We start from the raw sequence: 27,353 nt of genomic DNA on the forward strand, positions 1-27,353 counted from the left end.
GATAGTATAGGGTTGAACTGGTTCGTTAAAAGGGTCAAGATTTTGAACAGAGGAGTGAAAAGATAATGACTTGAGAAACAACGGAGGAGTAGAATGATTGAAGACTTAGAGATACGTAATGATAGTGTTAGACATAGAGAATATATAATGATAAAAGATTATGATCAAATAAATGAATTTTAGCATTTGTAAGCATGGAATTGAAATTGTGATAGGTGATGGCAAGATCAAGGATGTCTCTATGTGGAACATCGAAGTAGAATGGAGTGGGGGAGATTTTGGGAATTGGAGGAACTGGGACTGAGGAAGTTAAGGTATTTGGGAGAACATCATGATGCATGTATAAGTATCCTAGTATGAAGCCAGGAAATGGGATGGAGAGAGACAGACTGGGAGCCAGGTTCACTCATTGAGAACAATGACCTAGGAGAAGAAGCCCTTGTGGAATGAATGAAGAAGGTTTGCCAGGTACTCAGCCTAAATATAACCTTCTCAGTAGCACTGAGGATCTGTTGGCTGGCATTGTATAATCCAGCCATCTGTGGAACTTGAGGAAGGTCACCTTCCTTTGCCAGCACTTATAACTGCATTGCCTAGAGCTGTATTCCACATTCTGCCTATAACCCCTGTTCAAGTCATGGACCTTTCCACTAGAAGGACTAGAGGAGGAGACTGAGAAGTTGCCCCAAATGTAAGCTGTTTGATCTTGTGACCACCTAGTTCCAGGACCACCAGTTTGAGATAGCTGAGCTGAGATCTCTATTCATCAAACCAAAGTTATTAGTATTTGAATTCTTGGAAAAGATCTTTTAGAAGAGATTTATCTGGATCTATATTTCTGCTGCTAAGTCCTGGTAACATCCATTATAAGGAAAATGGGGAATTGGGACCTTGCCACAACCAAAAATCCCATCCATTTATATCTAGGAAAATTAAGCCCCTCTGATGTCTGACCCAACAGACTAATTAGCAGTGGGCAGTAATAGTCACCAAATTGAACCTAATAGAAAATGATCTTCCAAGCTCTTTGTGGCCTCTGTGAATGTCATTTTACGACCCTGAAGTTTTCCAGACATTCTTAATTCAGTGTTTTCAGTACCTACTTGGATCATGGAGGGTAATGGTTTATCTTAGTGTCTGCACCTACTTCTAGGATAATGTCTAGAAGAAGCTAAGCAACCTCTTCATCTGTCTGTTTTCCATGCTGATGTAGACCTCCAGAGACCCTACTGGGGAAAAATGAACCCTTCCCCTCCTCCCCAGCACTCCCAGTTTCCATGCAATCTCTTCTTCACCTGGCTGTTTTCTGCACTGTGGCCTGTCACCCCATGTTTGTGCCCTTCCTCACCTTTCTACATTTTTCTCGAAGAACTGTAATCAGATCCTACCACCATTGCCTCTGGAAAGGGTGTGTCAGTTAACTACCCTTTTGTTCCGCCTCCATTTTCAATAGCTAATATAGATAATAATAGATAATATCCTGTATTAGATAATATGAAATTGTAGTGGACTGTTCAGCTCAGCAGCTGAAGAGAAGAAAAGAGAAGGATAATTATTGTAATCCAAAATTGATAAATGATGGTGAATGGGACTTCACCATCTTTGTGAATTCCCAGACTGTAATAGTCTTTCTTGGCCATCATTTCTTTATATCTGTTAGTCAAAACATATTTACTTATTAAATATTAAGTTCTGGGGGTATAAAAAGAGGCAAATGAAATTCCCTGCCATCAAGGAGTTCACAGTATAATGGGGGAGACAATAAGCAAAGAAAGATGCACAGACAAGGTATATGCAGGATAAAAAGGAAATATTGAGAGGGAGGGGACTAGAATCAAGAGGTTTGGGAAAGGCTTCCTGTAGAAGGTAGGATTTTAGTTGGGACTTAAAGGAAACTAGGGAAGTCAGCACCGGGAGATGAAGAGGGAGAGCATTTGAGGTATGGAAGTTAACTGGTGTAAATGCCCTCAGCTGAGTGATGGGGTGTCTTGTTTGTGGGATATATTTTTTCAGGGTAGAAACAGTCTAACTTCTTCTATATGTATTACCAGAGCTTACATGAGTGCTTAGCATAATGTAAATACTTCAGAAGATGCTTTTCTTTCATTTATTCATTCATTACACTGAATCAACTGAGTCTTTGACAATCCATATCAATGCCAAAATAACCAAATTGGAGAAGTGCTTTTTTGAGAAAAATATAGATTTCCCAAGACACCCAGTAGGCTGGCAGGTGAGCTTCTTGAAGGCAGGCACTGTCTTATGCCTCCTTTTGTATTCCCAGTGCTTAGCACAGTGCCTCTTATTAGGTGCTTAAGAAATGATTGATTTATTAATTGATATACACATACATGGTAGAAGCTGCATTGCACTGAGGGACTCCCACCTCTGTGAAAGACCAGCAGGTATTTCTCTGCTTCACAGGGTCTCTAGGTCCTCCTGACTTTTAACTGATAAATGATCTACTGAGGAAGCCGAAGATGTCCTAGTTGCACATCAGAAGCAGAAGATGTATTTAGAGACCTGAAAAACTGGCTTACCTCAGCTATTCCCTTGCTAGTCCTGGTTCTGTAGAAAGAGTTCATCATGGATCCAGGGTTGTCTGGAGGCTGTCTTCTCCCAGGCCATGCTATCTTCTTTGTACATCTTAGTCCAGTGTGTGCTTTTCACTCCCGTTGCCCTGTATGGAAAAGGACTGTATTACACGAGGAAAGAAGCAATTATTGGACAGAACTGTGCTGTACGTTTTAAGGGAGAACAATAGAGTACTTCATTACTGTCTACACTGGGATCCTACTAACTAGTCAATCAATACCCTATTCAGTGGGCATTATTTTTGGAGATGCAACTTCATTATCATCTTTGTTCATGGACTTTGCAACCTGTAGGCAGATATTGAGTTTGGAAAGATGAATTTTGGGTAGATTGATCTGTTCATCCTGACATGCCCTTTTACAGCTTATGCACTTTGCTGTTACTAAATGTCAACCAACTCTACTAGAGTTAATATGCCACCAACTGCTGTGATTGCATTGTGACTGCATGTGATTGCATAGACTACATAGAACTGTTTTTCCTTCAGTTACCCAGAGGAAGATCCCACAGACTTGTTGTAACACCTGCCACCTCACTGCCATCCAGGTATGGGAGGGAACATCAAATTTTATCCTAGATGGGTCTTCTATTCTAAGGATATGTTGTCATCTTGGTGGTGGTAGAAACCCTATCAAGATGACTCACAGATAACTTTGTGCTGTACTTTTCACTGTGGCCAAGACTTCCCGTTTTCTCCTAAACGAAAATTTCTGGTTCCACAGCCTTCTTTGTCACTTCTAATTCTAACAAAGATCCTTTCCATGGCATGTCATCCTTAGTCTAATATGTGGGGTGGGGAGGACAGGGAAAGAAGGAAGGACCAGGCACTATGTTAGGCACCTTACAAATATTAAAAGTTGAGGAAACTGAATCAAATAGAAGTTAAGTGACTTCCCAGTTTCACAGCTAGTAAGTATCTGAGGCCATATTTGAACTCATTTTTCCCGACTCTAGGCCCAGCACTCCACTGCATTACCTACTAGCCTCACAAGTTCTGATTTTGTACATGTGTTTTGGTGCCAAACCTCTTACCAACAAGATGACTGGTCACTTCACAATGTAATATTTTGTTGTAAAAAAAAATAGTCCACTCATGGCCTCAATAACTCCTTTTATTTGAATTGATTTTTAAAAACTTTTTATTTGCCTTATATGCCACAGTTCTTGTAGTAAATGTCTATGTGTGTGGGGGAGGTATTATAATAACCATATTTCAATATAATTGCTTCAATATAAGTTTCCTTTGTAATCCTGTATTTTATGCATATAAAAATATTATTATAGGAAGGTGGAGAAGCACATAGAAAGGGAGTATAAGAGTCTCAGAGACAAACTTTGAGAGATTCAACAATTGATGAGAAAGTTATTTTATTCCATCTTCCTCTCTAGGCTTCATCAGACTGCCAACTGGGCTCACGACACAAAAGTGGTTTAAAAGCCCTCACACTATTTAATGCTAGCACCTGCCTCAAAGAGTGGTTGTGAAAGACAGATGAGATTTGATGTTCTACGTGCATGTGTGTATTATATCACTTTCTAAGGTGCTGTCTAAAATATTGGCTATTATCAGTATCATAATTACATTGCTTATAAACATTCTAAGTGGAGATTTATTTAACTTGACAAGAATCTCCTTTTAAAAATGCAAATACAGCTGGGAGGGTTAAGCTGTCTCATTGAAACCTCAGTACAAATTAGTCTAATCAAAGGGGTTTCCTCTTAATCCCCAGCTAAAATCATCTGTGTGGAGGGACTCTTGAGTTGTGATTGGAATGTGAGGTTGGGTATGTAATTTTGGATCATGGGACTGTTTGATTGTGGTATCTAGGGCAGCATGAGTTTGTGGAGGAGTCCCAAGTAAAAGGATAATCCTGAAGCAGGACAAAGGGGTGTGGGTGTGTGTGCGTGTGTGTGTGTGTGTGTGTATGTGTGTGTGTGTGTGTGTGCGCGTGCATGCATGTGTGTATAAGGATCCCAGAGAAAAATTTCATCTATTTGGAAGTATTCAACAAAAGGGGAGAAAAGTAACTTACTCTACTTTCCTCTGTCATGACATGTTTTCTTCTTTCCAGTAATCAAAGCATTACACTGGTACTCAAGGTTATGAATTTGCTGCCTATCAGAGGGCCAGTCTTTCAAGCTGAAGATTTAGGGGGTGAGTTTGGCTTGTATGATCTTACAGACATCAGATCTTCATGTTCCCCTCTAGATGTAATTTATGTTGTTTGTGGGATGCAGAACAGGACAAGCCACAACTCCACAGGAGCAACATAGACATATGCAAGCACTCCAATCACCACAGGGAAGACAGACAGGCAAGGAAAGACACAGCACTCGGCCTTTATGTGGGCACTGGGCTCTTTTTGCTTTTTGCAGATTCAGCTAGTTTCCCTCCTGAATACCAGTTCATTTCTCACTCTTGTCCTCACTACCACCTACAGACCTGTACAGTCCCAAGTATGCCATCTCACTTCTCACTGTCTGGCTTCCCTAAGTACCTTCACAGGATTTCCAGTGAACTGAGCTGCCACCCAAGTCGGCTTCTCATAGGGTATCCCAGGAGGATGTCTCAAGCACAATGCAAAGTGTTGCTTATTCTTCAGAAGCCACATGCCCCTATTTTTCCTAGTAGTTAAAAAGCAAACACACAAGGTTTTAGAAGACTTCTATGGGTTAAACTTGGTATCTTAACTATGATTTATAGCATTCCTTCCTTGGGAAAATAAATTCTAAGTTCTACAACTCTTTTTTCTTTACAGAATTTTTGGAGCCCCAAATCATTTGAGAATTTGGGCCTGGCTTTTGTAAACAACTTAGCACAATTGACAATATGCAAACACACACAATGGAAAATAGCTCAGCAAAGATAAACACAGGAATTGAGCATTCAGAGGGGGATACTAGTATGATTTGGAAATAGTCTCCCTGTCAATTAAAAGATACATATTGAGGTACCCACAGGGTGCATGTCTTGGAGGACACAGTAAAGAAGAGATAGATGCTGACTCGGGGCCATCAGTCATTCATTAGGAGCAAGTGTTTGGCAGATTCCCACAAGTAATGACTTGTAGGCTTTTCCCTTTTGTATAGCTGTTTCTGCCTTGACATTTTATTTCAGTATATGTGTGTGTGTGTGTGCGCGTGTATTTAAAGACTTTAATTCGCTTAACAATTGCCAATGATTTCTCTAAGTGTTAAAAAGAAAACTACTCCAGTGTCAATTAAAAAAATGTCGGCAGAAATTAGTGTTCATTTAGTCAGTCAGTATTTAATTAAGTATCTACTATGTATATAGCGATTTATAAGTGTTTCTAATTATACCTATTTCTGTGGTTATTACACAGTCATCTAAAATTAACTTCTCAACTCATTTCACTTTATCATTTATGTTTAAACATCACCTGTATTCTGGCTAAACGAAGCCAAACTGCATCTGCCAATTATCTCATACTCAAGAACCATTTCATGAATTTGGTGTGAATCTAACCTTTTATCTCTTGACTCCCTTAAGGCCCTTCTCTCTCCTTCGCCTCAGTTCAAGAGCTAGCTATCTCCTCCAGTATTCCTTCCCTCAATCTCCTCCAGCAAGAAGTAATTCGTAACTCTATCTTTGAATTTCCCAGGGTGCTCTATTTGACCTTTCCTATTCACTGCATCATTTTCTGTCGTGTATTATAGTAATTTATCTCTATATCTTTCACCCTCTTCTAGGATTACAAATTCCTTGAATCCAGAGGCTATCTTTTTTGTTGTAATTTTTGTATCCCTAGCATCTATTAATAGTTTGTACCTTGTATACTCTTATTTAGTCCTTGCTATTTTGAACTGAATAGACACTAACTACCATATATCAGAAATGATTTAAAGCCAAGAACTGGGTTTAAGTTACCAAAATCTTTGTGTTCATTCTGATTCCAGGTGACTTTCTTCTAAATTTCAGTTTAAAAACAAGTAATAGTTTCTAAACTTTTCTAATTCTAGAATATTTAGGTGTTAGCTAGGTTCATTGAACTTTTGGAGTCTTTAAGGCATGACAAAGAGAAATTCATTCTGAGGTATTTCAAGCTCTTCTCTTCCTTAGGGACACCAAAGTTAAAATCCAATTAAATATTAAGTACTCAGCAAGATATCGTGGGGAAGTGAACAAGAATGATGTAAATAGAAAGAATGCCAAACATAGAGTTACTTTGAAGGCACTTGTAATATACGAGAGAAGATCTAAAATACATGAAAAGTTAAATAACAACATGAGGGCCGATTTCTTAGCTAAACTTTGTACTATGCCCACAAGCTAGCAGACTGTTCTTTTCAGATGTAGCACTGAATGCTTCCAAATTTCGGTAGGTCTCATACCATCTGCAATCCAGAGGTCTCAAACTGCTTAACCAGATTAAAGTGTAATTGGGAAATATTTAACAAATAAATTTAAAAAACAATAGAATGTAGATAATGTAAATTTATGTTTATCTAAGTCAGTATTTTGCCACAAAGATCCTTAGGTTTAGGAAATCTTATGTACAGTTTAATTAAGGCCTCATTTCTATTTGGGCTTGCTACCACTGCTGCAAACCATCCATTAACTCTCTTCCATGTCTTTTCATAAATCCTTTTTTGAGTTGGGGGGATTGGGAGAGAGGAATTCCAACAAATATATTAGAGACCTTTCCTCTGGGCCTTTTAACTTGGTGACTTACACAACACTTGAACTATATCTGCTTCAACTTGACCCTCTTGTCAGCATAGTCCATCTTTTTTTCACATCACACATCTTGGACGATATCTTTTATGTCACTTTACGCATGCAAATCATATTGGTAATGAGTGCTCTGCAGTTTACTAATGTTGATCAAAGATCTCTCATCCACCCATAAATATTTGTTGAATTGCATTGAATTCTGGTTGCTCCTCTTCTGCAGTTTTTAAAGTATGATACATAGAACTGAACACAGTATTTTTTATTTTGTCTGGCCAGCATGGAATGTAGTGGGACTATCACTTCTATTACTGGAGCATTATTACTTCTCTAAAAACAGGTGAAAATTATATTACCTTTTTCAGATGGCCCCAGAGATAAAACTTCTAGTAGGCAAGAACTATGTGCTAGGGAGGCATCGTGCTAAGTACTAGGAATACAAATACAAACAGAAAGAAAGATGGCCTCTCACATCCTAATGGGGGAAGACAGTAGAAAAAAGGGAGCTGAAAAGGGGGAAAGGCACTTACCTAAGTTGGTAAAATAGTCTGGAGAGCCCAGGGCTGAGCTGGGTTTGAAGTGAGCATGGCTGGCATGGGTACTTGCCCAAATGGAGGATCTGAGGAGGCCCATTAAAGTTTACTCATTCTGAGTTTAGAATTTACTAAAATAAAGCTAGATCACTTTCCCTGGTTTGGGGTACCTGCCATTTTGACCCAAGTGCAAATCTTTTACACTTCTCTCAATTAAATTCATCCTCCTTGGTCCATCGTTACTGATTATTAAGATTTCTAAAAATTCAGATTCTATCATCTATTTAGTATATTTATTGTGGCTTCCAGTTTTGTGTCTTCTAGAGAAGTGTGCCATCTTTTGTCTTCAAGTTGTTGATAAGAATGCAGATCACACTGAATTCTATATTGAACATGTTGGATGTGAGAGTCCTTAGGGACATCTGGTTTGAAATGTCTGACAGACAGTTGATGTTTGTGGTTTGGAACTTGGGACAGAAACAGGGGTCTGGCTATTTGGATCTTGGAGTGATCTGCTTAGACATAATAATTAAACCTATGGGAGATGATGAGGTCTCCAAGGGAGAGTGGTGAGAAAGAAGAGAGAGGAGCCAAGACAGAGCCCTGGGACACACCCACATTTACAGTCATAATATTGATGAAAAACCACCAAAGGAACCCGAGAAGGAATGGTGAGATGGAGACAAAAATCCAGAGAGGAGAGACTATCCAGGCAGCTCACAGTGACAGATAGTGCAGAGAGATCAAGAAGGCTGAAGACTGAGAGAAGACCTTTGGGATTTGGCAGTTGAGATCATTGGTAACTTTGGAGAGAGCATTTTCACTTGAGTAGTGATCAGAAGCCAGATTGCAAAATTTATAGAAAAGGGTGAGAAGACAGGCAATGAGAGTAGAAAGCTTTTCTAGAATTTTGGCTGTGCAAGAGAATAAAGGAAAATCTAACATGATATTTTGAAGGGATGGCATGTGAATTGAGGGGCTTTTCCCCATTTTGTTTTATTGTATTTTAAAGGATAGCAGAAACTTGGCAGCAAGAAGTGCACCCTGGTAGATAGGGGAGAGAACAGAAGATAAAAGTGGGGGAGTAATTTCTTAGAGGAGATGGAAGATGAGAGGATCATAGGTATAAGTAGAAAGGTTAGCTGTGGTAAGGAGAAGAAATAATTTTTCACTAGAGACTGGATTAAAAGAGGAGAGAGGAGAATTTTGTCAAGGGATGTTGAAATATAGATTAAGAGGAAAAGGAAGCTCATGGTGAATGGCCTCTTATTTTCTCAGAATATGGAGTGAGATCCTCCATATACAAGGGGGTAGTATAAGGAGGCTTAATCAGAGAAGGTTTGGAGCATCTGTTAAGGGAGTAAGACAAAGAAATAACTAAGGATAGGGAAAAGGATTGCCTTCAAACACTGAAGGCCTGATTGTCCAACACCTTGAAGGAGAGCAGTATGAGCATAGGAAGCAGATGATCAAAGTAATTCAGGGATTGGCTTTGACAAGCCAGTGCCTTGACAAGGCTTGAGTGGCAATAAGGTAGGTGAGTAGGGGATTCGAGAGTAGAGGACATTGTAAAGTCAAGATTGGGAAGAGAGAAAAGTGAGTTAGGACAAGGGTTGATGGGTTTGGAGAATTCTGAGAGACTAAAGGTCATGGTGACAATTAGGAATAGATTTAGGAGGTGAGGCATATAGAATAGATGGAATGAAGGTCAAGGTCAAACAAAGGAATTTTGGAATCCTTGATTGTTGGGAGTGTGACATTTGTAAGGCAACAGAGGTGGTCAAGGATGTGTGATTGAGGTGGAGTAAAAAGTCATTGGAGTTGAGATTGAGGAATCAAGAGACCCAGGATGCTTGGGGGAACATCAAAGTATAAAGGGAAGTCTCCTGGTGTAAAGACAGGGGGAAGGGTTGAGATGAGTAGAAATAAGAGAACAGAAAATTACAGTTGATGATACATTAGTATCAGTAAGGACAAGGAGTAGGTAGGGGAGATAGAAGCAAGTGAGATGGGAGCAGGGTGGGTATGAGGCTTCAGATGGAAATGGTTGGAGTCAGGGGGGCATGTGCTTAATAAACCCTGAGTATGATTTATTAAATAAAACCTGAGTGTGTTTTCTTTTGTTGGGCATTCCAGTCCTGGCACTTTATATCTTGACATTGCCTACGAAGTTAAAAAGTATTCCAGTACTGCTTCTGAGGGCTAATTCTGCCATTTGCTTCCGGCCAGAAATGTTGATGTTAAATAGAAATTCTGTTTATGCAACAGATGGATATTGGGCTTGCCTGGTCTAAGGTAAGATTGCCAAGAAAAGCAATGAGATAACTGTTATTTACCCTAGAGAGGGAGACTCTTTTATGCAAAGTATTGTAAATATTTTGGCCCTACGGCATATGATTTATACTTTGGGTCTTACACTCATGTGGTCATATTGAGAGATGGGCATGACACACACAAGTGAGATTTTGATCATTTTTCTCCTCTTTGAGCCTTGGACCCTTGTTTTCCTCTTGGGAATTCTCTTTGATTCTCCCATTTCCTTCATCTCAGATGTCCAATAAGTTGCCAAGTTCTGTTGCTTAAACCTTTGCATTATCTCTGACATCTATCCCCTTTTCTCACCACACTGTTGCAATGTTTTAGGGAAAAAAAAGAAGAGAGGAATGGATTTGAGTCAGAAAACCAGGGCTTGATTTCCAAATTACTCCATTTTTCTGGGCCTCAAGTTTCACCACCTATCAATTAGACCTACATTTTCTCACTTAGAAATCCTAACATCCCTCTCCATTCTAAAATCCTGCTGACCCCTGAATGATAATAATCACTAACATTTATATGTCATTTATGTGCCAGGTGCTGTGCTAAGCATTTTACAGTCATTTTCTCATTTGATCCTGACAACAACTCTGGGAGGGGTAGGTGCTGTTGTGCCTTTTACAGATAAGGAAAATGAGGCAAACAAGTTACCCTTGTTCAGGCACTCACTTCTTCTCAATCAGGCTTTTGTAATGGTTTCTCAAATAAACTTCAATGACTCCCCATTGCTTACTGAATGACATATATTTGTAATACTGGCATTCAAGGCCTTATACAATCTCACATGAATTTAGCCTTCCAGAGTCAATGTGTCATTTTGTGCTAGATGTGAGTCTAGAAAACCCACTTCTGTCTACACTGCTTTCTAAGCTTATCTCTTACTTTCCCCCTTCACATCATGTACATTGTACATTCTGGCCAAGCTGGATTACTCCTTGAAACTCATGTTCTCCATGCCTAGAATGGACTCCCATTATCTTCCCCTTCAGTTGAAGCCTGTTCTTTAGAAACCCAACTCATTTCCCATCTCTTCCCTGAGCTGTAAGTGATGATGACTGCTTTTCCTCTTTATACTTTGCCAGGACCTCTCCTGTGTGTTTCTATTCTTCTCCCTTATATCATGGTTTTTGATGAAACATCCTTCTTCTCCTCAGTAGCAGTGACTGTGTCCTGTTTCTTCATCCCCACATGTACATTTTTTTTGCTTCTTAATTGCTTGTTGAATGAATTGTAATTGCTACCATTTTGATATCTAGACAAATGATGACCACAGGGAGTCGGGTTATTTTCCTTTATTAGCTCTGCTCTTTGTTCATTGTCATTCACTATAGAAAAAACCCAAAATCTGTGATCAAGGCAACCCCAGCAAGCTCAGGTAACTCAGATGTTCAGATTCTGAGTCAGAGGTGCAGAAAACTGGCCAGTCATCACACTAGATCCCTGTTCAGCTGCCTCCTCCTCCCTGGTGTCTTTCAAAGCTGCTATCAAAGTCCCAGAGTTCCAACAGGTGCCTTTTAAAAAACAGGCTAAAAAGTGCTATATAGAAAGATCTGTTTGCATCTACTTGAGGATTGAGGCTTTCCCAAGATGGTAATCAAAAGAAATAAGAGAGAGGTAGTGTAGTGTGTGGTATATGGAAGGATGTCACCTTGGTCCAAGTAAGAAAAACCTGAGTTCAAGTTTTGCCTCTGGAAAGTCACTTTTAACTTCATAGTGCTCTAGGCAAGAGATGAGAAACACAAAATGGGTTGGTTGCATGAGACCCACAACACTCCCAAATACAGTCTAAAGCAGATAAAAATATAATTGGGAAATAATTTTTTATAAAAATATTATTTTATTTTTCCTCAATTACATGTAAAAACAATTTTAACATTCTTTTTAAAAATTTTGAGTTCCAAATTCTCTTTTCCTCATTGAGAAAGCAAGCAATTTCATATAAGTTATACATATGCAGTCATGCAAAACACATTTTCATATTAGTTATCTTGTGAGAGAAAACAAAACAAAAAACCCCCAATTGACAAATACTTAACAAAATAAATTAATAAAAAAAAAAAGAAACATGTGGTTTTCTAAGTCAGTATAAATAGCCTTCAGGAATCCTTATTATGGTTTAGTGGCCCATAGTTTCCATTTGAGTTTGAAACTTAAGAAACTTAAGAGGACTGTAGGTGCTCATCTGCTTTGTAGAGGGGGTTTTTCCACCTGGGAGTACTATTGTCATTGAAATTGAAGGTTTTCAAGTTTAGTGACATCAAACTCCAAGAGAAATGGAGCCATGCAGGGTGCATATTGACTTAGAGAAAACCACAAATTAGCATTATCTGCATTTTATTGTATTTCTACAATTATTTTGTTAAATATTTCCCAATTATATTTTAATCTACTTCTGGTCTTATGAGTTTCTTGACAGCCTCAGGCCTGTGGGCTGCAAGTCTGCACCTTTGTTCTAGCTCCTCTCTCTTTGTTTTGACATACTTACTATCCCAGATGAACACTGGTGATTCTCTTACACAATAGCACTCTGTCCTTCATACACGGAAATAAAGCTGTGAAGCTCTTATTTTTCCAATAGCCATAAGAGATTTGTGATAATCCATTCAAATTCTCTTGATCTTTTCCCCCTTCTAACAAACACCATGGATTTGCAAAGGAGTTCTCTGAATTTAGGTGTAGTTCTGTAGTCATGGAAATGAGGAAAGGTTTAACTACTCTGCTATGGAGCAACTGTAGAGAGGTTATAAGAAATAAGTGACTATATTGTGGGGTTTTTAAAAAATAATAATAATAGGGAAATAGACACCCATCATTTTTTCCCTGTTTTCATAAGAAACGTTTCTCATTGCGTAGCTTTAGCCACAGAACACGTCCTTTTCTTCATGGCAAGCTAAGGACACTTGGCACGTGGTAGCTGTAGGTTAGCATCATGTTTAATTTGTTTGCATTCCCAGTTCTACCTGTGATATGTGCCCTGCTTCCCGGGGGAAGGCAAAACCAGTAGGCATACTATGTAAGATGATTGTGATAACTGATGGATTATGAAAGGGAACATCTCCAAAAAAGGTAAGTTGGGGTGACTCATCCTCACTCCCTTTCTAGAATGAGGCTAGAAAGGAAAAGCTCTTCCAGTAGTTGGCATGATATTTCTATCCTTTTATCTTCTTATCATAATCCCGTTTCTGGGAGAGATGACATTAAAAAAAAAAAACACCTAGTTCCTTGGTCACTGCACAGTCTTGTTCTCATCAGCTAAAGAAAACAAATAGACAAGAGAATAACAGGTGATACTTGTTCAGTACTGTTTGGTTAGCCATTGTTTCTACTATCATTTCCTCAGGAAATCATGTTTTAAATCATGTTTTGGTATGGTATGTGTCTTCAGTGCTGTATGGGCTCACTGAGGTTTCATGACACTGGAAAACAGAGCAAGGTTGCCACAATTAAAGCTATCATTGGAAGGACATTGTTTCCTGATGTGAGTTTGGAATTACTTTTGCAGCTCTGACAGTCATGTACTTAAAATCAGCTTATATTTGAAGTTATTTTATGCTATATTACTATTCTTGCCCCCTCCCTTTAAGCAAGTTATATTTGACCCTGTTTTGTGAAGTTAATAAATAACCTGAAAATATTATTTACTGTAACAGACTGGCTGTCTTACTAAACAAATTTAAATTGATATAAAGTCACTCACTGATCTCTATATCAGTGCTTAGTTTTAGTTAGGTTTCTAATTTGGGGCTTACTAATAAGTAATATTTATAAGGCACATTAATGTTTACAAAAAGTACTTTGTATTAGTTTATTTAATCCCTGCAATAGCTCTGTAAAGAATTATTATTATCTCCATTTTAGAGATCAGGAATCTGAGGCCAAAAGAGTTGAATGACTTTCTCAGGAAAGTGAATTTTTTTAGATATCTGACTTCAAGTCCAATACTCCTTTCCATTATTATTGTAGTTACCTTTGTAGGTAAAATAGCTGAATATGCCAAAATCAGGGCATTGACTTATTTTCTCTGTTGGGAGAGCTGTGAGTTTTGGTAGCAGCACTAGAATTTGGGTAGGAGAGAGAATTCTTCCATTAGTTCACTGGCATGCTGCCTTAGGACTTGGGAAGGAATACATTGGCTTCATTTATACACTTGTCTAATTATTAAATAGTGAGAAATATTGAACTAACTTGGCACAGATTTGTTAGAGGTACATACGAAGGGCAGAGAGGACTGACAAAAAGAAAAAATAGTGTTTGGAAACAATGATTAACATGCACAAAATGTCACTCTAATTCCACAAATAATATTTTCTGACTGAACCCATAGTTATGGCTGTTGTCATTCCTCCCCCTCCCCCAGCAATATAACATTCCATGTTATAACATAACATGGAATGAAGCTAAGGTACCTTTGATTTAAATCCAGATATAGGAAACTTCAAAGTTATTTTTTCAATAAAAAAGAAACATTACATTCTCATTTTTTAATGACCTTAGTACAAGACTATAAACTCTTATGAGGCCAGAGGCTATGTCTAACAAAAACCCTGTATAACTCCCAAGGTTTAGCAACATATTCTGCACACAAAAATTCTTAATAAACATTTGATATTTTTTAAGAACTTCCCATTCCCTTTGTATATAAAGTACATACTTTTAAAGTGGTGGTTTATTTCTGTTTTTTTAAAAATACTTCTTTAGATAGGGCAGAAAACAATAATGTTTCGATTGTTTTACCTCTAAGACTAAATAGAAATATGTCAAGTCATTGAGAAGTAAACCAGTTTCAAGTAAAAAGTATAATTCAAAGGTATTTGGGTGAATTTTTTTGGTCATACTGTATTGAGAAGGGTCATTGAAACAAGATGTAGTGATTTTTTTATATTACCTTTTTCTGTTTGTTCATAAATTGGAAAAGAAACATTTCCCCATTTCTTCAGATCCCAAATGGTTTCTGTATTCCCACAGAGAAAGTAATTCTATACCTGTAGAATAAGCTACTACTGTTAGATTTTAATATTTTTTTGGTGCATTTAGGTATTTAAATGACATATTCCAGTTAGTCAGCAGACATTTGTCAAGTGCTGTGTTAAGCCCTGGGAATACAAATTCAAGGGAAAAGAAAGGCATTCCCAGTCCTCTAGGAAGAACGAAAAGTAAAAGGAAACTGAAAAAAAAAAAAGAGAGAGTAGATACCTGATCAAGGGAACTTATTGTAGAAATCCAGAGGAGGGAAGCTGGTGGAAAATGAAGAGCTAGCTGGACTGGGCTCCCTCCTAAAATGGAGTTTCTGGGAGGTGCCCCCGGACAGAGGATGCTGCCAAGGTGTGAGTTCCCCAACTGCAGCAATCTTCTAGGATGAAGTGGTTCCTGAGGCATGATGGAGAGGTGCAGAGGAGGGGAACCTGGTGGGACATGAAGATTCATTGATGAAATTTTATTTAAACCTTATCAGCAGACATGTCTTTAATGATTTTCCTTGTGTTTGAAATTTATTCTAGCTGTTACAGTTGGTATTACTGAGGGATATCATGAAAGGTTAGTAGCATAGTCAGTATTTCTCAGCCGTAGTTGATTGACCCTTGAAACTGAGGGTTTTTTTTTTAATTTTATTGCTGAAATTGACTTGAGATCATACATGATCTATTATGATCCATTTCCCAGAATCACAGCACTGAACCAGAGTGGACCACTGAGATCATTTAGTCCACAGGTTCATGACACAAAAAGATTAGGAACTACTGGAATTCTGGTAAAGCCCCATGGATTCCTTAGAATAATGTCATCAAATTAACAAAGTAAAATTCATAGGCTCCAAAAGAAACCAATTATATTGAAATGCAGTTATCAGAATATTTCCAAAAATAACTCCAGGATGTTTTTAACCCAGAGTAGGAACCTCTGGGTTAGTCTAGTCACCAGGTGCCACCCACACATTTTACAAATGAGGAAACAGACTCAGGTGGGTGAAGCTTCTTTCAAGTTCTCCGAGGAGTAGCTGGGATTCCAACAGAAGTGACTTTTTCATGAGGCAGTATGTACTGTGGGCAGAGCACACAATGTAATTGGAGACACTAAATAGTTTTTTGAGATCTCTCTAATGCTTACTTTCCTTATCTTTAAAATGGCAATAATTAGAGCATCTACCTCACAGGGTTGTTGTTAAGGATCAAATGAGATGCCATAAGTAAAGTGTTTTATAGATTTTAAAGTGCTATGTTCAGTGATAACAGTTCAGTTTAAGTTACTTTTTTTTTTTTTTTTGCTTTTTGGAGGAGGAAAGGTAGGGCAATTGGGGTTAAGTGACTTGCCCAAGGTCACACACAGACAGTAAGTGTTAAGTGTCTGAGGCCAAATTTGAATTCAGGTCCTCCTGACTCCAGGGCTGGTGCTCTATTCACTGTGCCACCTAGCCACCCCAACAGTTTCAGTTTAAAACAAAGTGAATGGTCCCATGCTAGAACTTAAAATTCCTATATAATGATATCTTTGAGCTTATAATGCAGTAATCACAGCCAGCATTTAAATTATCACCACTATTATTAAATTATTACCCCTATTATACAGATAAGTCTAAGGCAAATAGAGGTAAGTGACTTGCTCAGGTCACATACTTATTGAGTATCTGAGGCAGCATTTGAATTTAGATCTTCCTAATTCCACCCAGCTGCCTAGGTTTGTGGTACTAAAATTGTTTGTACTTTTTCATAAAAATGATCCCTTTTGGTGATGTTAGGACAGTGAATATGGTTAATGAAAGGGAGAAAGAGAACCATGTGTCCTTAGCATATTTCTTTTTCCATGTAAGCAGTCTTAATTGATTTAATTCTAACGATTTAAAAACAACTTTATACATAGTAGTTTTTAGATTTTTTTAATGTACTGAATTTTTCCTTCTATTACATAACTATTAAAATAAAATATAAGGTAAGGTTTGAAGGTGTGCTTGTGGGTTGAGATTGGGAGGGGAAGTGACTAGAATAGTTTATAAACAGAGAAGGATGACTAAAACATAGGATTTCCTTGTTTTGATTTTGTAGCTGGTTTTCAACATTTGGATACAGAAGTAGGTAATACTACCTCTCCTATATTAATGAATACCAATGAGTTAGCTGGCATTCTTAGAACTATAGTTGTAGAACTGCTTACAAGAATTTTTCCTTTAAGTTTTGTTTCAATGACCCCTTTACCCTCTTATCTTTGCAATTGAGTATTGTTCATGGTGTGTATAGTGTGTGTGTGTCTTTAATAACCTTCAAAATTTGTGACTAGCTAGAGATATTTTTTTTCTCCAAGCTCTATTAACGGAAACATCTGGCCCTCCCAAGCTTAAGAACTGTTGTTTCATTGAGCTTTAATATCCCCTTGCTGAAAGCTACCTCGGTATAAATCAAATTACAGGGCAATGACAAAGGAATGTTCCAACATTTATCTAAATTTAAGATTAAAATTGAAAGTCAGAGAATAATCTCTAAGACCAACTCTTTACCTAATTTCATCATAACATTAAACATGTCCTGAAACTGTTACTACTATTGGGTACTTGAGTATTGTTTCCTTAAAGCTCTGATTGAGAGTGGTTAAATAATTTTAATATGATGTACCTGTATCCAGGCAGTGATTAGATTCTGAAACTTCATTTCATTCTATGGTGCCCAATATATAGTTGGAGTCAGGAGGACTTGAGTTCAAATCTAGCCGGAAACCTCATATTCTTATTAATTAGCTGCTGATTCTCGGTAAATCATTTAACTTCTCTTGCCCTCAGTTTTGTATCAGTCAAATGATGATAATGATAGCACCTACCTCACAGTATTATTTTGGGGATCAAATGAGATAATCTCTATAAAGCAGTTTTCAAACCTCAAAATGCAATATAAAAGTTATTCTTATCATATTCATATCTCCAAACGATTGCCTTCCTTATCAGATTTCTCCAAAAGCTAAAAAAAATTTTGTTTTTCTTGATATTTTATTACAATTTTCTTGCATTTATACCTAACATGGGAAATCTATGCAGTAAGATATAAGTAAAAGGAAATATTAGAAAGGTACTCTTAATAATTATAGTATTTATAATATGTAACTTTAGAAAGTCTATCAAACCTAAAGGTCAATAAGGTTTGTGCTAATCATAATTATGATTTTATATTTTTATGATAATTTATGGTTATGGTGCTTTTCCACATACTTTATTTCACTTGATTTTCAAAATAGGTCTCTGAAGTAGGTAGGGGATTAATTGTCCTCATCTCGGAGACATGGAAGCTGAGGCTTAGGGAAGTGATATGAGTTCCCCAAGGACATATAGAATTGAATTTTCTTCCAAATCTTTTGTTCTTTCTATTCCATTGGAATAATATATATTGTTGGTACTTTTGCAATGTTGGTATTTTGTTCTGATGTGAAGAACTTCCTAGTGGTCTATGATCACAGAAGTTTTCATGAGGTTTTTTTTGTTTGTTTTAAGTTTGGTTTTCCATAGAATAAGGAATCTGGAAAAGTACCTTGCAAACTAAAGAAAAAAAACACTTTCCAACTTCTCTTTCATTCTAGAGGGACAATTTCAGAATAATAACCTCCTAAATATGAAGTTTTTAAGGAAAGTTCATAAATTATGATTGATTTTCTGTTTTAAACAACATTTAATATTTAGTTATTTGGGCTTCTCTTTCTCTCCCATATAATAATACGTCCAAATGGAAAAACCAAAACTGGTTGAATTACTACAGTAGAAAGTAAAAAGTAAGAACAAATAAAGTGATAAGCAGATTGACAGCTGACCTAAAATGATAGTCATTTTTAGTGCCAGTGCCTTTAGGAATCTCTTTGAAATGTTCTTAAGGAGACCTAGCTTTTTAGATCATTCATCTGGAGTCCACAGAGGTGTAATGTAATATCAAGCAAAGGCAACTTCCCAGGTTCAAAATACCAGCATAGGTGCTCTCTATTTTATTAAGTGACAAACCAAGAACAGAGAAGATCAAAACATGACATCATTCAAAATACAGCATTCACTAAGCGTGATTAAATAATCTCCAAGTACTACCCCACCCCAGGACCTTCCAATCATTCAATCAATTACAAAGTCTCTGTTCTAAATACTTCTCCACCCCTAGGCTATACCTTAATTAAGTCCACCACAAAGCCCCTCTTCTCAAATGGAGATTAGTTTCCAAACATAAGGTCAAAAGTTCCCCACCCCTGGATCACAATTGAATCTACCCCAGAGTTACATCAAGTTTAAACACAGCACTTAATACCGGAATGGAGGTCTTTTCTTCATCTTGACAGGAGGCAAGTTCTCAGCAATCTTAGTTCCTGGGGAGACAAGGCTTAGCAAAGCCACAAGATACATTGCCAGTCCCTTCATGAATTTATCCTCTGTCTGTAGAACAGTCCTAGAACCCCTGAACACATTAGCAAAGCCCTCTCCCAGGATTTCTGTAAACATACAACAAGAAAATCCTTCTTCAGGGCTTCTGAACCAACAGAAAGGCTCCCAGACCCCTGCAACAACAGCACTGTCCCTCACCAGTGGACAGTATTCACTCTGTCTGCAGGACAGTCTCCAGACCCCTGCAACAACAGTACTGTCCCTCACCAGTGGACAGTATTCACTCTCTGTCTGCAGGACAGTCGCAGGCCTTCTTAGCGAACAGCCAGGTTCCAGGACTTCTTCAACAAAAGGACTGTCTTTCACCAGTGGACAAATCTGGCAAAATAACATCAAAACAGACAGACAAAGTACCAGCAAAACAGCCATGTCTCCTCAGTCCTTGGCAGCTCAGGGGGCAGGTCTCAAAAGTCCAGGGCAATTCAAAGCAGCCACCAGCAATTCTCTTAGCCTCTCTCTCCCTCCACGAGGTGCTGCTTCCAAAAAAGATCTTCCCCCTCTCTCTTGTGTCTCCAAATCTACCTCACCAGCTCCTCCCAGTTCAGGACTTTCTTTTCACATCAACAAGCCCATCCCACAGGTGGGATTAACAAACTCTGGGTTTTAACACAATCAATTTGAAAACCAAGCCAATACAGGGGAATCTTTAATTGCCATTACTATCACAAGAGGGTAGGCTGAGTCAAGCAACAGATACTGCATGATCAAAGGAAATAGGACATTGAAGTGACCTTTACATGGACTAATTTGAAAAATATCAGAAAACTCCGCCAAATTCTATATTCGTTGCAGTAATGACTGAGTTTAGAGCTAACTAAATAAAGCATTTATTAAGTACGTGTTATGTGTCATGCACTGTTGGTCAGTACTAGATATGCAAAAATAAGGAAGCAAGATGGCCCCTACCCTCAAGAAGGTTGCATTTTAATAGAGAAAGACAGAACAGAAAAGGGTAAGGATGAGGGTTTCCACATAGGAGGAAGGTGGCTGGTGTGGAGGCAGAGCAATAACAATGTTTCTATAGTTAATTGGAAGACATTTCAAAAGATATTTGTTTCCTCTTGTTTTGCTTGTAATGAGTTTTGTTTTTCTTGCTTTCTCAATGGGGAGAGATTGGAGGGAGACAATTCAAACCTGAAAATTAAATTAAATTAACATTTTTTTTAAAAAGCCATTAGTTTCCTATTGAAGAAAGTCTTTCCCTCTCCATAACTCCTTTCTAGCCTTAGGGATACTCCAAATTAATTCAAGGTTCTTCATCAGTGATTCTATGTGCTTCTTTGGAGCTTTCAAAGAATGCTTAATATATTTGGGAAGTTTATACAATGTACCTTCCTTAATAAAGAAGAAACCCTTTAAAATTTTGCTCCATGACCTAGGATGCTTTATGGTCAAAAAATACAGTTGAATTGAATCATTGTCATCATTCAAGGATCTGTGACTTTATCAGCATGATCCCCAATGGAGATCACAATCATAGTTCATAAAGTTACTATAGCTGAGGAAATTCATCACATGGGAGCTGGTCTCATGACGATGAGCCCCTTGTAACTTAACTGGGCCAGTCCTCAAAAGACAAATTCATTAGCAGGGTCATATTATAAAACAGAAGTCCATAAACTCTAGAACAGTTGCTGACATTTGGAATGTTAGGAGAGCTCATAGGTAATAGAGCTGAATCCAAGAGGGAGGGAGGGAGAGAGAGAAAGAAAGAGAGAGAGAGAGGGAGGGAGGGAGAGAGAAAGAAAGAGAGAGAGAGGGAGAGAGAGAGAGAGAGAGAGAGAGAGACAGAGACAGAGAGACAGAGACAGAGAGAGAGACAGAGACAGAGACAGAGACAGAGAGAGAGACAGAGAGAGAAAATGAACATGAGCCTTCTCTGGACAGCATTCTACAGTGACAGCTGATATGAGAGCAGCTCCTAGGCATCTTTGGTGAGGAGAACAGATTGGAGAAGTCACATACATAGATGGACCCACAGTCATACTTCTGTCCTGTCTTTTGGATTAAGCACAGCAGCATGGTGCTTACCTCACTTTCATTTTTGAAATACAGTAAACACTTTGTTACCTTACCACCTTGAGGGTCATTTTGCCATGATGAGAGCATTTCTAGCTGGGAGGTTTTCTATTTGTGGCATATGAGCTGGAAAGGGACATTTCTCTTCTTATTCTTCCTCATACTCATTTTCCCTTTGTTAGATTTAAAATTTATCCTGAAACTATTCAGAAATGTCTTTCAAATCTGAAGAATGTCATCCACCTATCATTAGAATAGGCCTTCCTGTTGTTCTCATTCAGACCTTTCCTGTGGTCTCAGGGGTTTCTCCATGACATTAAGTGTGGTAGAAATGGGTATTGGGCAGGAAATCTGGTGATCTGGGTTCTAGTTCTCCTCTTGTTGCTAACCAGTCATGTGACTTCAAACAGATACTTAACCTCTTTGATACTGTACTAATGGGAAAATGAGCTTGTTTGATTACATAATGTCTAAGGCTCTGACATTCCATGATGATATGTACATTGTTTATTCCAGATTGAAGAGGGCATCCCTACTGTTGTTGTTTTTCCATTGCATTGTTCTCTTGTCACTTCACATCCCATTTAATCTTTGGGGTTCTTTAATTTGCCCTGGCAGATGCTCATAGTCTGATAAGGATTTGTTTTTTTTTTTTAATTTATTACTTTACCTGTGTTCGTTTTAGCTTCTTCAGTGCTTTCAGCTTTACTCAAAGTTCTGCCAGTCTAGGAAATTAATCAATGTTTCAGTGGCACTTGTCTGTCCACCTGATTGAATCTTTCATTACCTCCTTTTCCCCAGAGAAACTCTGGGATCCCCTGGCAGTCTTTTATAGCTAGCTACTCCCAGATTTTCTGACCGTCAGTCACTGGGTAATCAGAACATACTAAAAATAAAACAATGTCCCTGATTAATGTCAAAGTCAACATTGCCCTCATGTCAGAAGCAGACAGCTTTTTCGGCCTAATAGACCTTCATTCTTTAAGATGATCTGGAGTACCTTCAGCTTATAATCATCTTTGAATTTTGGTAGTAGGAATTTATTCGAGAGGGATATTGACTGAAAACACCAAAACAACTTTTTTTCTTTTTTCTCTTCTTTCTTTTTTTTTTAAAGTAGAATTTAAATACAACATGAAAACTGTAAGGGGCTTAAAAATCTAGTCCAACCATCCCCTCTTATAGATGAGGAAAAGGAAGTCTAGATAAGCTTGTTGACTTATAATTTTTCAAGGTCACAGAGGAAAGGGGTGGAATTTCCAAGGAGAAAGATTCCTTTATGTAAGAAAACACTTCTTAACAATCAAAGTTATTCTCTAAGCAGAAAAGGTTGCCTTGGGAAGTAGTAGGTTCCCTCTCTCTTGGACTTCTTTAAGCAAAAGCCAGATATTACTTGTTGGAAAAGTGGTTGGATATTGTGAGGTCCCTTCCAGCATTTTAGATTCAGAGATTTAGTGAGATAGTAAAGTCAGAATTTGAACCCACATCCTCCTGACACTCAAGTTCCACACTCTTTCAGCTAAAGCTACCGTTAATTTTATCTGTTAATTCTTGCTTGACAAGTTTATTAAACCAGAAGCAGTTATGCAGAAAGATTTCTACCTTAATGACCCACTGGCTTTCAGGCTTACTGTCTGAAAGTAAAGTCGTCTTTTCCCAAAAATCTTTCCCTTCCCCAATTTTTTTCTATGAGCATTCTTCTATCGCCCAGCGTTTAAAGCTCCTCCCTCCCCAGTTACCTCCATTCACTTACCAACTCTCCTATCGTAACTCCATAATATCTCGAAAATCTGTCCTTCTTCCCAGTCCATATGGGTACCACACTAATTCAGGCCTTCATCAACTCTTAGCTATCCTCCCACTTTCCAGTCTGAGATTCCTGATCCATTTTTTGTACACTTGCCACAAGAGCCTCCCAAAGACACAAGTCAGACCCTTTCTCTTTGATGATCAAAAACCTTCAGTGTGTCTCCAGTGCTATCAATATAACATACAGCATCCGTTTCTTGGCATCTAAGACCCCCCCGGAATCTTGCCTCTAAATTACCATCCCAGCTTTGTTTCACATCACTCTCCAACATGAGCTCTGTGTTCTAGCTAAATGAACTTTTAGTTGTTTTTTAAGATCTACAAACTGTACTTTATTTCTAAAAATTTGCAACTTCCCTGTTTCTGAGGATGTATTCCTTCCTCAATTCTGCATTTTGGAAGTCTTATATTTTAAGAGGTTAAGTGCCACCCACACCAGTTAAGCATACTTGTGAAAGCACGCATTCCTCCCTTCAGATGTTCATAGGACACTGCCTACATCTCTTCTCATTTGCTTCCGTGTTTCCCTAGGATGTCTTCTACACTTACATGCATCCACTCATTCCTGCTCCAGAATGTAACCCCATTCAAGCAGGGCTTGCAATTCTTCTTTGTCTTCCCTAATGTAGCACCAGTGTTTCACACTCTGTTTTGTTCTCTCAGACTGTCTCACATGAACAAGCATTTATAGAATCTGAGAGAAGAGACTCAGAAGCCATTTAGTACAATCGATACCTAACAGGAACTCTTTGCCCAGTTTCTCCCCTGCCCCCACATCCCTAACAAGTAGGCATTCAGTTTCTACTTCAAGAGAGGGAACACATAAGCTCTAAAGGTAACCAGCCCATTCCACTTGTGAGGACTTCCCTTTTGGGGGAATTCTTCCTGCCTTCAATCTGAAATTTGTTATTTCTATCTAGTTTTGCTCCTAGTTATGCCCTCAGAGACTAAACCAGAACAAGTCTCATCCCTTTTCCATGTGACAGTCCTTTAAATACCTGAAGACAGCCTAATTTCTCCCAGAGTCTTATCTTTAGGCTAAGGTATAATATTAGAAACTAGCATTTATTAAGCACCTGTGTTAGGTCCTCATGTTACCAAGCTTTTCACATCACACACTCTATCAATAAAAAAATTTTGAAGACATTTCCCTAATATGTATGCATTTGCTTGTTTATAAATTATATGAATATACTGACTATATTGTATATGTGTACACACCCACACACCCTGTATCTATCTAGGGCAGCTAAGTGGTGTAGTAGATAGAGCAGAAGGCCTGGAGTCAGGAAGACCTAAGTTCAAATATGGCCTTAGAAATGTACTAGCTGTGTGATCCCAGGCAAGTTACTTAATCCTATATGCCTCAGTTTCCTCATCTGTAAAATGAGCTTTAGAAGGAAATGGTAAAACACTCTTTATCTTTACCAGAAAACCCCAAATAGGAGTCACAAAGAGTTGGATGTGACTAAAATGACTGAACATCCATCTGTCTGTCTGTCTATCTATCTATCTATCTATCTATCTAATAAAACATGCCCAGAAGATAGAAGATAAGTTTGGCAGCTGAGTGGAGGGATGTATTAGAGAGGAGAAAAATTTGAGTGAGGAACCAAACTTGACCTGTTTCAACAGTCCAAGCAAGATTGATGATGTGGGCTTGAAGTAGTGTCTTTGCCAGAGGACATGTGAAAGATGGAGAAATTTTCACAACCTCAGAATCCTCTTTGACTCCTCACTCTGCTACCCTATATCCAATCAGTTACCAAGGGAGGAAAGAGCAGAAATCATTTAGCAATCATATGAAGAAATACACATGAGGAATTCTCAGTGGGATTTTAGCTTTATTGGTCATGAAAACCTCTATTTTCCAAGTGAGACAAATCTAACGTAATATTGGACTATAAAATAAGTCAACATAAACTGTCAAAAATTGAGTTTAGAAATAGCTTTTCCCTTTTTAGCCCTTATATGGACAAGATGACAGAACAGCCATTAGGATATTTGTTACCACTCAGGTTATGTCTATTGATATTCCTAATTGGGATATACCATGTTTCCCCGATAATAAGACCTATCCCGAAAATAAGCCCTCCCCTTACTGTGTAAGATTCCTCTAAAATAAGCCCTCCCCCGAAAATAAGCCCTATTGAGATTGCTACTGTAGTGAAGGTGATCCCCTGCGCTACACGCTACATTACGGTACCCTCTGTATGCACCGTCCCCCCCCCCCGTGAAACGCACGCCGCGCTCCGAGCTGCATCCAATCAGAGCTGCAGCAGTGAGCGCGTCATCCTGTTCTTCCCCAGTGATTTGCTTATTGAATAAAGGTATATTTTTTTGTTCACATTTACATGTTTATTAAAATTGCTGTCAATGTTCATTAAAATAAGCCCTCCCCTGAAAATAAGTCCTCTGGTGTTTTTCTGTCCAAAAAAAATAATAAGACAGTGTCATATTATTGGGGAAACACAGTAGTATGTTTACTAAAATCTAACATAATGAAATAGTTTTATTTACTAAAATACTACAATAAATATAATTATAATTACTTTATACAATTACACTTAAGTATTTATGATACTTTCCTATAATATTATTTAATATGGTCAGTGTTCTAAAGATAAATCATAAAATTCAAGAGAAAAAGAGAAATAGCATAGTTTGTTCCCTGGCTTTCTCTAGAGATAGGATTAGCTAGAATCAACACAGCCGTTAAAGGGCATCATACAGAAACCTTAATTAAAATAGTTAATGATCATTAAGTTGTAATCAATATGAAATCACAGATTGGTTCGAGATGAATCATTATTATTATTAACAAAATTGTCATCACTGTAAATCAGAATGTATGAGGTGTCCTGAGAATCCATGCATGCAATCATAAGATCAGAAAATTTAGAGCTGCAAGTGGTCATCTAGGCTAACTCCCTCATTTTGGGGGATTACTTATTCTTTCTCTTTCTAGTCAGATGTTCCTAAGACTGGACTTCAAAAACTATTGTGAATTGTAAACTTAAGGCAGGGTATGTTTATTCTATCACCATTGACAAGTTTCATGAAAAGTGTTATACAATATTTCTTTCTGAATGGGTTTAAAATTATGTTATTTATAAAGATACTCAGAAGAAATTTTCTGCATTGGAAAAATAAAATAAAAACATTGAAATGTTCCCTAGAAGGTCCACAAAACTTTTTTTTTTTAATCCCTTGCCAGTCCTTTTTGTCTAGCAATTTTTTTTTCAACCCAAAAACAAACAAGCTCTCCTTTTTATACAAGTCAGGTCAGATTTAAATAATTGGAGTAATATTGTTCAGGGATAGATAAAGACAATATAATCAAAAACAACAACAGTTTTACCTAACTAATCTATTCATTCAAAACTGTAAGAAATTATTAAAAATGTATCTTACTGAATTAGAAAAAATTATAATAAAGTTCATTTGGACAAATAAAATAGGTTAGGGATTTCAAAGAAACGAAGGGAAAAAAAATTGAAGGAGATTCAGCAGTATCAGGATACCTTAAAGTATAAGGCGAGAGCAGTGTTGAAATTAAAATGGATAATTTTGATTATTTTAAATTAAAATTTTTATATAAATAAAACCAATGTAGTCAAGAATAGAAGGAATGCCAAAAATTGGGTAAACACTTTAATGGACAGTCTCTCAGATAGGATGTTATGGAATATTGTGTGATATAGGAAATGATGAGCTGGTTGATTTAGACAAAAATTTTGGTTGTTTTTACATGGGAAGACTTGGACCAATAAAGGAAGATGCTATCCTCCTCCAGAGAAAGAGATGACAAGCAGAAACATGCATAGTATGGTCTTACATATATGTGTATGAGTATACATGTGTATATTTATAAATATCTATGTATGCATATATGTGTATATATGTAAATGTATGTATATACGCATATATACATACAATTTTACATATATCTATATATGCGTTTAATTGTAGCCTTCTTTGGGGGGGAGGGGAA

The 27,353-nt window shown here is 37.7% G+C and overlaps 1 protein-coding gene across 4 annotated transcripts in view; it reads left to right on the forward strand.

Moving 5' to 3' along the window:
* RNF152 (ring finger protein 152) overlaps positions 1-27,353 on the forward strand; it is a 112,260-nt gene that overhangs the window by 70,489 nt on the left and 14,418 nt on the right. The window contains exon 1 of one of the 4 annotated variants that reach the window (XM_069100255.1): positions 12,332-13,203. The exons of the other annotated variants lie outside the window; for them this stretch is intronic. The gene's annotated coding sequence lies outside the window, so the exon portion shown is untranslated. Of the gene's footprint in view, positions 1-12,331; positions 13,204-27,353 lie in introns of those variants that run through there. 4 annotated transcript variants of the gene reach the window in all.

The sequence above is a fragment of the Petaurus breviceps genome, unplaced genomic scaffold (genome assembly GCF_028583685.1).
Source record: "Petaurus breviceps papuanus isolate PSGF00001 unplaced genomic scaffold, PetGlider_PUasm1.0 38, whole genome shotgun sequence".
Taxonomy (NCBI): Eukaryota; Metazoa; Chordata; class Mammalia; order Diprotodontia; family Petauridae; genus Petaurus; species Petaurus breviceps.